This window comes from Schistocerca nitens, chromosome 11, assembly GCF_023898315.1.
Source record: "Schistocerca nitens isolate TAMUIC-IGC-003100 chromosome 11, iqSchNite1.1, whole genome shotgun sequence".
NCBI classification, from domain to species: Eukaryota; Metazoa; Arthropoda; class Insecta; order Orthoptera; family Acrididae; genus Schistocerca; species Schistocerca nitens.
This window is the reverse complement of record NC_064624.1, coordinates 99,159,730-99,174,405: the sequence shown is the minus strand read 5'-3', so window position 1 is coordinate 99,174,405 and position 14,676 is coordinate 99,159,730. Positions and strand designations below refer to the sequence as shown.

The 14,676-nt window shown below is 39.4% G+C and overlaps 1 long non-coding RNA gene across 1 annotated transcript in view; it reads left to right on the top strand.

Moving 5' to 3' along the window:
- LOC126212819 (uncharacterized) overlaps window positions 1-14,676 on the top strand; it is a 374,260-nt gene that overhangs the window by 27,165 nt on the left and 332,419 nt on the right. Inside the window, exon 2 of the long non-coding RNA XR_007540914.1 lies at window positions 5,712-5,780. This is a non-coding gene — a long non-coding RNA (uncharacterized LOC126212819). The remainder of the gene's footprint in view (window positions 1-5,711; window positions 5,781-14,676) is intronic.

The following is a 14,676-nucleotide window of genomic DNA, read 5'->3' as shown; positions in this document are numbered from 1 at the left end:
GGTAAACATCATTGAAAATTCCGATATTATCAGGGTTGACACAGATTATGGAAATCAGGGAATATCAGGGAATTTCAAACACATGAGGGAAATCTGAAAAAAAAACCACTGGAAATATTTGGTTTTTGTCTCAGAAAATGGAATGGTTTGTTTACTGAGGTGTCGTGCATCATCGCGGCTGGGAGCAGCAGAGTGTGTGCGCCGCTTCCTTACTTCCTCATTCCCACTGCTTCTTCCCTTCCTACCACTCCCCTCAGCTTGCAGTCAGTGCTGCCACCACTTCTTGCCCCTAGCCTAGCAGCTGCCAATGAGAGCCAAGGAGGCAAGAGTAGTAGTTTATTTGGATCTGATTCTCAGAAACTGCAGATGCAGTAGCTGGAGACAGAGGTTATGTGTGACTGAGTTGTGTCTGAGTGGAGAGAGAGAGAGAGAGAGAGAGAGAGAGAGAGAGAGAGAGAGAGAGTGAGTGTGTGTGTGTGTGTGTGTGTGCGTGCACGTGCTCTCATTTTGTGACAAATACTTAGGATGAACATTTAGTTGTGAGAGTGTGATTGTTTTTTCTACATGTCTGTCTGAGCCTCAGCAATGATCTTTATGGTGAGTTACCGTACTACCTATCCTCATTATTATTGATTCTCAGAGTATTTGAGCAAGTTACCTGTTGCACGGATTGATCACCACGGTCTCATTTCTTCAACTAGCTGTCTGTTGCTCATGAAGAGCTGGCCGTGCGCGGGATTTCCGAGGTGCGCCAAAAGTGCAGGCTGCTCCAGTGGGTATCTGTAACGGATCGGGCCTGCCGACCTAAAGCCATTTGGTTCCCACTGAGGTGCAGGCCCTGCCTGTCGGATCTAGTCTCACCGACCTGCCCGCAGGCTGGGTCTGTTTGTGTGTGACGTAATGCAGCAGATTTTCACGGATTATCCGTGGGCCTAGGACTGTGGTGTTCGCCGGCAGGCCAGAGGCCGTGGGCGATGGACTTCAGGAATTACAACTGTCTCGTCATATGTTGTACAGTGTGGCATTTTATAGACATTTTATTTGATATAGTTCATTTTGGCGCTTAAAAGTACTGTATATGTTAGAAAGTGTGGAAAATAAGAAGAAAAAGATTATGCCAGTTGCTGGCGGTTTGTGCTTATATATTTCTCGAAAGAAAAATCCCTGAATACCTGTAAAATAATAGATGTAGCACAGTGGGTAATAACTGACAATAACAAAATTGTAGAACCGATATTTCATTGGGGGTCCCCTGCAGTGTTGCTTTACACAATTCTTTCCCACCTTATACACTTCTTTCAAGAGGCCAGCTTTTTCCTGAGGTTATTTCTGAAATCAGTGAAGGTATTTTAAATCTGTCTTGCAACTCCAAGGAAATATGCATTTTTATCACAATGTGTGTTTCGTTTTATTGAAGTAAAATAATATCAGTGGTCTGAATGAAACACACATACCATTTGGCTTGGTTTCTCCATCTAAAAGCAGTTCATTACAAAAGAGTTTGATGTTAGTACTTAAGATTTTTGCTCACATCAGGAAACCCCATCTGATTGCTAGCTTTTTAAAATATTTCCTCATTTGCACTATTGTACCATAGCTGCAAAGACAGATTGTCAACTTACGTCTTAACTTACCTTTGAGATCTCAAAATTTGTCATGGAAAAGTGCTAAAACTTGTCCGGAAATCAGGGAAATATCTTGGAAATTTGTGGCAACCCTGATTATTGTCTGTTAGTATTTGGGGGCTGATGTATTGCACTTTAAGTTACAGTTATGGAGAATGTTCTAGAAGTGTTGAAATGTAGAAGCTTTTTTCTTTCTTTCTTTTTTTCTATTGTGGTATTTTCTGAGAAATTGTTCGTCTTCCTAAACACAAAGAGGCACAGGTAAACCTACATTTATACTGCATCTAGTTGATACAGGGTCTCTGTTAAACAAGAAACTATAATCAAGTGGGGAAGTTGGTTTATTTGAAAAACTATATGGTGTGTCCTCAGATGGAAAACCAGTCGTAAGCAAAGAAGGGAAAGCTGAAAGGTGGAGGAGTATGTATAAGGTCTCTGCAAGAGAGGTGAACTTGAAGGCAATATTATAGAAATAGAAAATGAAGTAGATCAGATGAGATGGGAGATACTATGCTATGCGAAGAATTCGACAGAGCACTGAAAGACCTAATTCGAAACAAGGTCCTGGAAGTAGATGAGATCCAACTACTGGTAGCCTTGGGGGAGCCAAATTCGAGAGCACTGAAAGACCTAATTCGAAACAAGGTCCTGGGAGTAGATGAGATCCAACTACTGGTAGCCTTGGGGGAGCCACACCTGACAAAACAATATCTGGAGTGCAAGATGTATGCAACAGGCGAAATAACCTCAGACTCCAAGTAGAATGTAATAATTGTAGTTCCAAAGAATGTAGCTACTGACAGGAGCGAAAATTATCAAAATATCATTTAATAAGTAATAGTTGTAAAATACTAACAGGAATTATTTGCAGTAGAATGGGGAAACTGGTAGAAGCCAACGTCGGGGAGGATCAGTTTGGATTTCGGAGAAATGTAGGCGCACACGAGGCAATACTGACCCTATAACTTATCTTAGAAGATAGGTTAAGGAAAGTCAGACATACATTTATAGCATTTGTAGACTTGGACAGTGTTGACTGGAATACTCCCTTTGAAATTCTGAAGGTAGTGGTGATAAAATACAGGGAGCGAAGGGCTATTTACAACTTATACAGAAAACCAGAGAGCAATTATAAAAGTCTAGGGGCATCAAAGGGAAGGAGTAGTTGGGAAGGGAGTGAGATAATGTTGTAGCCTACCCTTGATGTTATTTAGTCGGTACATTGAACAAGCAGTAAAGAAAACCATAGAAAAATTGGGAGTAGGAATTAAAGTCCAAGGAGAAGAAGTAAAGACCTTGAACTTTGTCAATGAGATTGCAATTATGTCAGAAACAGGAAAGTACTTGGAAGAGGAGTTTAACAAAATGAGTGAAATATACAATGAACAGCAGCAAAAGCAAAACAAGGATAGTGGAATATGATCAAATTCAATCAGGCAATTGTGAGGAAATTAAATGTAGTCAAATTAAATCAGGTGATGGTGAGAAAATTAGATTAGGAAACAGGACACTGAAAGTAGTAGATAAGTTTTGCTATTTGGGCAGAAAAATGACTGAAGACTGTCATAGTAGAGGGGATATAAAATGTTGGCTGGCAATGGCAAGAAAAGCTTTTCTGAAGAAGATTATGAAAAGGAAAGTTGCTACTCACCACACAATGGAGATGCTGAGCCACAAATAGGCACAAAAAAAAAAGACTGTCACAAGTAAATAAAGCATATCTAATATATGGTGAGTAGCAACTTTGCTTTTCACAATACTGTTACATTCCATCCTGGATTTTCCATTGTTGCATTTTCTGAAAAAGAGAAATTTGTTAACATCGAATACAGATTTAAGTGTTAGGAAATCTTTTCTGGAAATATTTGTCTCGAGTGTAGCCATGTAGAGCAGTGAAAAATGAACTGTAAACAGTTTAGACAAGAATACAAGCTTTTGAAATGTGGTGCTACACATGAATGCTTAAGATTAGATGCGTAAATGATGTAACTAATGAGTAGGTACTGGACAGAGTTGGGGAGAAAAGATCTTTGTGGCACAACTTGACTGAAAGGCATAATTTGACTGAAAGAAGGGATCAGTTGAGGGGACTCATTCTGAGACATCAAGGGATCACTAAAGTGTGGTGGGTAAAAATCGTAGAGGGAGACCAAGAGAGGAATACAGTAAGCAGGTCCAGAAAGATGTAGGCTGCATTAGTTAGTATGAGATGAAGAGGCTTGCACAGGATAAAGTAGCATGGAGATGTCCATCAGACCAGTGTCGAGATTGATGACCCTGACAGCAATGTGTTGCTTCTGTAAAATTAAATTTGCCCAAAAATTTATGTATTCTTCTCCCAGAGAGGAAGCTAAAAATATTGTTTATAGTCAAGTTTTATGTTACAGTGCATTGAGTGTGTAAAATATGTTGCTTTATAATTGGTAGACAGTACTTGTACTTTTCAAAATTTGTTTAATAGAGGACTTGCATAAATAAATAACTGTGCAGTGGTGAGTAATCAGCTGGCTTGTTATGAGAATGATAAGCCTTGCCTTAGATATGCCAGTGCCTTTATCAGAGCAACTAAAATATTCAGTCCTGTAAGTTCAGGTTTTTTAGTGTTAAATGAGATGGAAGAAACCTATGCAATATAAGAAGAATATTTCAACAATTAAATGCTGCCAATCAGACTACTGGGTGTCGTACTTGTCATCGACATCTACATCAACATCTACACTCTGCATACCACTGTGAGGTGCATGACAGAGGGCATGTCCCATTGTATCAGTTATTAGGGTTTCTTCCTGTTCCACTCACATAAGTAGCATGGGGAGAATTGCTGTTTGAATGCCTCTGTGCATGCAGTAATTACTCTAATCTTATCCTCACGATCCCTGTGTGAGCAATACTTAGCGGGTTGTAGTATATCCCTAGAGTTATCATTTAAAGCTGCTTCTTGAAGCATTCTTAATAGATTTTATTGGGATAGTTTATGTATATCCTCAAGAGTCTGCCATTTCAGCTCCTTGTGTATCTCTGTGACACACTCCCGTGGATTAAACAAATCTGTGACCATTTGTGCTGCCCTTCTCTGTACACGTTCATTATCCCTCGTTAGTCCTTTCTGGTACGGACCCCACACACTTGATCAATATTCTAGAACCAGTTGCACGAGTGATTTGCAAGCAATCTCCTTTGTAGACTGATTAACTTCCCCAGGATCCTGCCATCTGCTTTACCCGTGACTGAACCTTTGTGATTATTCCATTTCATATTCGTACAAATTGTTGCACCCAGGTATTTGTATGAGCTGGCTGATTCCCAACAGTGACTCACTGATGTTATAGTCATAGGATTCTACATTTTTTTCATTTTGTGAAGTGCAAAATTTTACACTTCTGAACCTTTAAACGAAGTTTCCAATCTTTGCACCTCTTTGAAATCTCGTCAAGATCTCACTGAATATTTATGCAGCTTCTTTCAGACAGTACTCCAACATAGGTAACTGCAGCATCTGCAAAAAGTCTGATGTTACTATTAATATTGCCTACTCACCAAGCGGCGGCAGGGGAACACACACACAAAAGGATTTGACTTTTGCAAGCTTTCAGAGCCAGTGGCATTACATTGTATTATCAATAATTGATTATTTCCATTGTTATATTAATATTGTCTAAAAGGTCATTAATGTACAACACATATAGCAAGGGTCCCTACAAACTTCCTTGGGGCATACCCGAAGTTACTTTACATCTGATGATGACTCTCCATCCGAGATCATACGCTATGTTCTCCCTACCAAAAAGTCCTCAATCCATTCTCAAGTTTCACTTTATACACCATATGATCATACTTTTGACAATAACAACAGTCATTCTTATCCACTGTACCCATTGAACACCGTGTAAGAGAATTTGTAACTTCATATCTAAATGCCCTTATAATATTGTGTAATGTTAATTTCTTTTTTTTAAGAAAGGGAAAAAAATAACAACAAAACCATTTGTAAGATGGCTGTACGAATAAAACTTAATTTAAAGGAAAAAAAGAGGAAATAAAGAAAAGAGGACATATAATTGAGTGACCTTTTTTTTCCGCTTTCAGATACCTGGCCAATGAGATGAAGTTGTACCACTTCCATCAGTCCCGACATTTGTCAAAGAAGTGCAGTTTGTAAGTATTCTGAAACACTGACTGTCTAGTACGCACTGCAGTTATGTGAATATTGACTGAATTCTGTCATGTTGAGAACTTGGATGACGCAGTCTGTGTTTTGTGAGGGGGAAAAAGCTTTCATTAGCAAAGATCACAGAAGTTAGTCTGTATTGTTGACAGTCGGTTTCAACAGTTGGAGCTGTCGTTTTCTGGTCTTAAGAAATTTCTGTGATGAAACATGTGCCATTGTGAATTTGTAGCTTATGGATAAAACCCAGCACATTATACATAGGTTTTTCAAAAACAAAACCATTTACAGTTAAAAAAGCAGCTTGTGCACACGAGCATGTTCACATACATAGCACTCGCAGAGGCTCGTTAAGTCTTAAAATGTACAGTATACATTAAACTGTAGTTGCACCATATACTTTGGCTGAGGTGTGGATCCACAATGTGTGGAACATTTCTGCAAACATAAACAGATGTGCATTTTGCTGTATATCATGTGCTTCAAGAATTAACAAGCCTCTGCGAGCACTACTTATGCAAACGTGCTCGTGTGCACGAGGTGCTTTTTAACTGTAAATGATTTTATTTTTGATAAAATTATGTATAATGGCCTGCATTTTAAGCAGTGCAATGACAGTGTGGCATAAGGTACAAGCTCACAGTGGAACATGTTTCATAACAAACTTTTTTTGAAGACAGGAGGATGACAGTTAGAACTGTCAAAACCGGTTGTCCACAATAAAGACTAATTTATGCAATATTGGGTATTGAAAGTTTTTCTCAAGGAATAAATATTACTTCTGTTCCTTATAGCTATCACAGAGTAGCTGTATGGATGCAGTTTCATATCATGTCTGCTACAGTGAAAGACTGAACTTGAAACAAGGCTGCTGGATAGACACAGGGTGTATATACACCAGGCTAACTGGGAAATCTGGGGAGAACACAGGAATCTTTAAGATTTCTGATAATTTTTCATTGTTTTAGTTTCCAGTTAAATTTTTGTAATTTTGACGAGTAAGAACTGATATTCGTAACAAAAATTTTACTTTGGCCCACTACAGCAGGATAATATTGCAGAAAGAAAACATAAATGAGAGAATAACACCAAAATGAAATTTTAGTTGCAAAGAAAGTGCGCCATTTACTACAAAAACAAAGTGCACACACAAGTGTCTGCCAACAGCAAAATGTGTTGAAGGCTTTAGGATGAAGACTGTGTTATATTTTGTAACAACAAACTGCTTTCAATGAGTATGATGTCACAAAAGTTTACTTTTATAACAGGTCATGGGAAAATATTGAGGATGGTGGTTTGAGAAGCATTATTTACGAAGTAAATTTCCTATTATGCAAGATGACTTACGTCACATGTGAGAATCTGTGATTAATTTCTTAAATCACAGAGCGTTTGACTGTCACTCAAAACTTAACACTTTGAGGGAGAGCCGTGTAGAAAAATTTTGAATCTAGAAGACCAGCCATTTATGCCATTATTTAAATATTTCCAGCATATTAGACTGAGTAACACCTTACAGTGGTTAGCACACTGGTCTCCCATTCGGCAGGACGACAGTTCAGGCCTGCGTCTGGCCATTCTGATTTAGGTTTTCCATAAAAAAAAACTCTCCGAACAGGCCTCGGAAGGCTCAACGGTACCGAACGGCCGCCGTGCCATCCTCAGCCCACAGGCGTCACTGGATGCGAATATGGAGGGGCACATGGTCAGCACACCGCTCTCCTGGCCGTATATCAGTTTACGAGACGGAAGCCACTACTTGTCAATCAAGTAGCTCCTCAGTTTGCCTCACAAGGGCTGAGTGCACCTCGCTTGCCCACAGGGCTCGGCAGACCAGATGGTCACCCATCCGAGTACTAGCCAAGCCTGAAAGCGCTTAACTTCGGTGACCTGACGGGAACCGTTGTTAACGACAGCAGCAAGGCCATTGGCTAGGTTTCCCATAATTTCCTAAATCGCTTCAGGCAGATGCTGGGATGGTTCCTTATAAAAGGGCATGGCCGACTTCCCCACCCTTCGCCTATCCGATGGGACTGATGATCTCGCTGTTTGGTCCCTTCCCCCTAACCAGCCAACCAATCAGCGTATTTGTGTTTGATATATCTTGAAAGGTAACACACTAAAAAAGGACAAGCTTAGTTTTTCATATCTGTTTTATTTCTGTCATAGATTACAAATTATGCAATAACAGTGGCAAAAAGTAATATTATCCTTCAAAAGCAGTTCGAGGTGAAATCTTGAGCAATTTTCCATGTAACTGGCTTTTCTATGGAAAAGTTGGAGTGCTTGTCAAAGGATCCATCGTATCCTTAAAAAAAAAAAAAAAAAAAAAAAAGGCAAAAAGCTTTCGATGACTGGTATATTGTAGGTGATAGCTTATCTTTTCATGTAGCTATACTGAATGTATGTTAATTTAAACCATTAACTTTTCCTGTTTGCATTTTCGCTCTACTTAACAGTGATGTTGCTATTGGCCGACTTCAACACAAGTCCTGTGCTCTGAATATCTGCTGTCTTTGGCTGGGGAGTACTGTAACTTGAGCTATGATTGGTGGCAATGGCTCATCGCAATCTCGTTTTCGGTGCTTTGAAAGATACCGTGCTTTAATTGGTGGAATTCGTATTTATACTTTTGTAATTTGAAAATATGCGCTGTACATGATGCTGCGCATCAAATATTTTTCCAAAACAAGTTATTTTTTGCTGAAGTACCGGGAAGTTCTACGCTTGTATACAATACCTTTACAATTCAAAGGATTTGTCAGTTCGGCAGCGCGAAGGAAAAGTATATTGTTACTTAACACAGGGAAAGTTTATTTTTAACTGGGAAATTTGGGAAAAAATCCATCCCCCCCCCCCCCCCCCGCCCCCTTCCTTGTCAGCGTATATACCCTGAGACAACAATGGCCCAGTATTACTGATATGTTTGAGAGCGCCAACCATTATATAATTATTGCATGTGCTGTTCAAGATATATGAGACAGACAAACTATCAGTTTAATAACTCATGAAACTTGCTCACAGATCAAAACTGTGCGCTAGACCAGGGCTCAAACCAGAGATCTTTGCCATTCTCAGAGCTTTACCTCTGCCAGTATATCTCCTACCTTCCAAACTCCTCATTCAAAACGTGTGAGACTAACACTTCTGGAAGAAAGGGTGTTGCAGAGACATTGTTTAGCCACAGCCTTACTCAGGAAGTTTCCTAATGGCATACACTCCGCTACAGAGTGAAAATTTGTTCTGGTTAATAATTCATGATATTGTCACAAATAATTTACAGAAGAATGGAAAAATTGGTAGAAACCGATCCCAGGGAAGGTAAGTGCAGGTTGTGGAGAAATGTAGCTGTATGTGAGGAAAAAATTACCCTGTGATTTATATTAGAAGATTGGTTAAAGAAAGGGAAACCTGGATTTATAGCATTTGCAGATTCGGAGAATGCTTTTGACAATGCTGACTGGAATATACTCTTAGAAATTCTGTAGATAACAGGGATGAATTATAGTGACCAAACAGGTATCTGCAACTATTACAGAAATCAGACGGCAGTCACAAAGAGTTGAACGACGTGAGGGGGAGATAGTGATTGGTAATGGAGTGAGGCTGGGTTGTAGCCTATCCTCGATGTGTTTCAATATGTACGTAGAGCATGCAGTAAAGGTAACCAAGGAGAAATTCTTAAATGAAATTAAAGTTCAGGAAGAAGAAATAAAAACTGAGGTTTGCCGAAGACACTGTAATTTATTCAGAGTTGACAAATTAGTTGGAAGAGCAGTGTGGTGTGGGATGTGTAATGTCTTCAACAGAGACTGTAAGATGAATACCATCGAAGGTAAAACAAGGTCAGTGGAAGGTAGATGAATCGTGATGTTGAGGGAGTTAGATTAGGAAATGAAATGTGTTTTTCTATCTGGGCAACAAAAAGCTGATGATGGTCAGTGAAGGAGAATATAAAATGCAGACTGTTAGTAGCAAGAAAAGTGTTTTGAGAAAAGAGAAATTTGTTAACATCAAACTAAAAGTATAAGTGTTTGGAAGTCCTTTCTGAGGGTATTTGTCTGGTGTGTAGACCGGTACTGAAATAAAACATGGTTGATAAACAATTCAGACAAGAAGAGAATAGAAACGTTTGAAATGTGGTGCTGTGGAATGATGCTGTAGATCAGGTGGATAGATAGAATAACTAATCAGATTCGCTTAAAAAGAGTTTTGTGGCTCAGTTTCACTAAAAGAAGGGTATGGTTAATAATACTCATACTGAGCAATCACCAGTTTGGTAATGGGAAAGTAACTGGGGGGGGGGGGGTTAATAATTGGAGATAATGACCAAGGTTTGGCTACTGCTAGCAGGTTCTAATGGATGTAGGTTGCAGTATCGTGTATAGATGAAGAGGCTTGCTTAGCATGGACTAGCATGGAGATTTGCATCAAACCAACCTTTGGACCAGGCGCGGCTTGTAATTAAAGGCTCTGAGGCGGAGCCGCCCCAAAATATATGTTAAAGTAAATTTCGCAAGAACGTATTACATAATTTAAATGATCAGGACGAATTTCGCATATTTCCCATTCCGATTAAAATAACGACGGTCAACGTTTTTGGAACTGTTTGTATCGATGAATGTTTTCCGAACGGTTAGTAGTGTTTAGGCTGCGCCTTGGAAAGTCCGTAAGCTGCATGTAGTAGCGGTTTGGGGGCGTGGCTTCTACATAGCACTGCTCGTTATGGGCGATCCGAAGGCTCAGAGCTTGCAGCCTAAGGGTGTCATACCAACCACCACACGTTTTTCACGTTCCACTATCTATGTAATAAAGGAATGTAGTGGCCGAAACTTCGCTATCCAATCTCTGTCTCTGCACATCTCTACTACGCCTTGATGCGTCATTAATCGACGTTTAGTATTATTGTTTTGATAATGTTTTACATAGTAGTTTTGTTTCTGCCATTGGCTATTGTATCCACATTTAGAGTAAGTTTGCAAATATCCTGCCAGAGTGCACTAGACTACAGCAACATAACAGTACTGCCATCTAGCGAGAGTTTCGTAAGTGATTAGAGGACAAAGCGCGCGAAATTTGTCCCGTTACTTTATTTTCCTTGCTTGCTGATGCTGACTGCTTTTGTTGATTCCGTGTGATATTAGCAAGTTTCTATTTCGGAGTGTATTTTGCAAGATGTTAGTGAGTTTTACTTCCTTGTGAATATCTGCGACATACGGCGAGTGTGAAACCAGCGCAATATGAATTCAGTGTGCAATTTAATAGGTAAAAACTTGGAACACAGATATAGGATGCAAGTGAAAGAACTTGGTGCACCCAGACCCGATCTAACGATCAATCAAGAACAGAAACAGTGCAAATCTAGGCAAGGATACAAACGCAGTTTTAATAGAGCAATGTACGATGCAGATGAGTGGTTGTGTGGTTGTGAAGTGAAAAATGCATTTTTCTGTTTCACCTGTCTTCGTACAAATACTACTGATAGTGCCTGGACTGAAACTGGTATCACTGACTTAAAGAATTTTCACGCAAAGGTGAAAAAACATAATTCCAGCGAAAAAAATTTAAATGGGTTCATTGAGTTTTCAATGCTAGGGAAAGTGGACATTATGTGCCAATTAGACAGTGCTTACCGCCGTAATATAAAGATATATAATGAAAATGTATCAAAAAATCGGTATAATCTGGGTAAACTGATAGACTGTATTAAATTCTGCGGCAAATTCGAGCTTGCCTTAAGGGGCCACGACGAAACAGAAGATTCCAAAAACCCAGGAATTTTTCGAGGATTAGTCAGTCTTATGGCAGAACTGGACTGCGTCTTGAAGCAGCACATTGAGGAATCAGAAAACCATGTTTTCTTAGGCCTATCGAAGACTATTCAAAATGAACTCCTGGAATCAATTTATGAGGTATGCCTGAGTCTCATCAGAAGTGAACTGTCGAAGGCAAACTTTCTCGCAATAGAAGTTGATGAAACTACTGACTGTGCAAATTTGTCACAACTGGTCCTAATAATTTGCTATGAGCTACTGGGACAAATAAATGAAAGATTTATTTCCTTTGTACGCCCAAAAAGTCACAGTGCACACGATGTAACTGCAGCTGTTCTCTGCGAGCTAGAGAAAATGAATGTACATGAAACACCTGAAAAACTGATAGCTCAGTGTTACGACGGTGCTCCTGTTATGAGTGGCCATAAAAGTGGAGTTCAAACTAGAATTAGAGAAGTGTACAGGAATGCTCACTTTATTCACTGTTACGCCCATCAGTTAAATTTAATTGTTGAACGTTGTGTGACGGGCAGTAAACAAGTTCGGATCTTCTTTAGCAACTTGGAAGGAATTTCCACCTTTTTTTCCCGGTCTTCTACCCGTACAGCCATTCTTGACGAAATAGTGAAGAAGCGTATTCCTACCTGTCCTCAGTCCATCAGATGGAATTTTAAATCATGGAGCGTGACCACTGTGTACAAATACCAAAAGGAAATTATTGAGTGCCTAGAAAGAATTATTGATGATGATGCCAATGATTACAAGACAATAAACAAGGCCACGGGACTGAAGGGTTTCCTGCAAGACGAAAATTTCCTCTTCTGGTTAAATTTTTTTAATACAGTCATGCCACACTGTGACATTCTCTTTAATCAACTGCAGCAGAGGAATATTGATGCAGTGAAAACTGTTGAATATGTTTCGCACTTTGCAGATTCTGTCCAGCAAATTAGGGCCTCACTTGAAACCGATGATCACTGGAAACAGGTAGAACCAACTGCAAAACGGGCACGTTTCACAGAATCAAGAATAGTGTGTGCACGAAACGTTTGCGACCTCATCACAACTCAGATCAGAGAACGATTCAGTTTCAATGATCACTTATCGATTGCACAGCTGTTTGATCCATCGTTGTTTGCAAAACATCAAACTATTTTTCCGGAAAAAGAGTTTAAAATAGCTGTTAATTTGTTCAATTTACAGTCTTCTGATCTACGTCATAAGCTGAACGTGTTGTACAGCCGAAAAATTTTATGAAGGCGTCAGGTGCTTTGACCTTGTTGAACTTTCTTTACGATAACAATCTGGCTAAAGCTTTTCCTGAAAGTGTAAAACTTCTGCAAATAATAGTAACCTTCCCTATGACAACCGGCGAGGCAGAACACTGCTTCTCGACGTTAAAGCGAGTGAAAACATTCATGCGCAACACTATGAATGAGGACAGACTTTGTGCGCTTGTAATGTGTTCCCTAGAAAAAGAATTATTGAATCGGCCAAATTTCAATGAAATGATCATAGACCATTTTGCTGCGCAGAAGGGAAGACGAGCTGACTTCGTCTATAAACAAATGAATTGAGGTAAGCGAAAGTGCATTCATAATTGATAAGAGGTAATTTCTTTATATTAAGTCCTACTTAGCTTATTAAGTGAAGTGAGTAAAAAAGTGTAGTGTCATGTTTCGCCAGTCATAAACGTGATGACATTTTCCGAAACGAATCACTTTTGGTACCGGTACAGTGTGTTGTGCTACAGTGTCACATTTTGTGTACTTTATCACAACAAACCATACTAAAAATGACGTATTTTGGAGAGATCTTTAGTGCGCTATTTCATATAAATGCATATTTTCATAATACACAATAAATACGAACTGTTCGCTTCTCAAACATGTGAATTAAAATATGGCAGTTGCACGGATTGCTCAAGCCACCCAATCACAGCACAAGACTTGTGACGTCGCGAAAACATCACAGTATCGTCATGCGAACTCGTAAACTTCGAGCTTTGGAGGTTAACCACAATAAACGCCTTAAGTTTAGTACTGAAAACACCAAAAATATTAAGCAACCGCAAAGTTAACATTCATCGCATTAAAGATCTCTCCAAAACGCGTCTTTTCATATGATTTGCTGCAAAGTGTCAGAATATATAATGATGACGTACAAAAACACTAACCAAAGATTTTAATTCGAAGTTAGCTTTTAATAATATTTAATACCTGATTATAGAAGATGCAGTACGTAAAATTATGGGTAGAGAGTGATCTGCCACCCCCCCTCCCCCTGAATTTTTAGTTGTTTATGTCAGACTAATCTGTAGTGTAACCCTAGGTCTATGTTGGCTCCGATCGATAAATGCCGCAGCCTTCCCCAGTATAGAAACCACGAGCCGCGCCTGCTTTGGACTGAAGGCTACATCATCAACAACAACACACTTAATATTGAGGAAATTTAGAAACCACACATTATAATAACGGCAGAGTCTTCTTTTTATTTTTGTTTCACCCGACTTTGCGATATGTTAAATTAATCACTTTTTAATGTTTTGTGCCTTTCTGTTAGCAGCTCAGTATTGTTTCATTCTTTTGACCTTGCTTTCCTGTCTTCATCAGAGATGTGGATGTTCGTTTGGATTTGAATTTGGAACCTACCCCCCCCCCCCCGCCCCCAACCTCTCCTTCCCTCCCTCCCTCCCTCCCGTTGTGTTCTTTTCCTCCTCTCTCTTTTTCTCCGTTTTATTTTTGAACATAGCTCTTGTGATTTGGAGTTATCTGAAGTCCTTTTCCATTTCAGTAATCCATTTTTTTCCTGCAGAAGTAAAGTGCGCGTCATTTATGTTGGCGGCCGAGTTTAGGTTCGTTCTGCGCATCTGACGTCACAAAACACAGTCAGCCAATGAACAGAGAATGACGTTGCCAGATCTCGACTGCAGTGCAGAGCATGGACGAGTGTCTTTAGTTTTAGAAACGTTCAGTCATAAATAAAGTAATAGAACAAAAGCGATGTCTAGATAGCAGACTTTCTTTTATACTGCTTTTTCGCAATAAAGAACAGCATTAATTGTTTATTTCCTATTGTACTTCGACGAAGCGTGAGTAATTCATAGTTATAC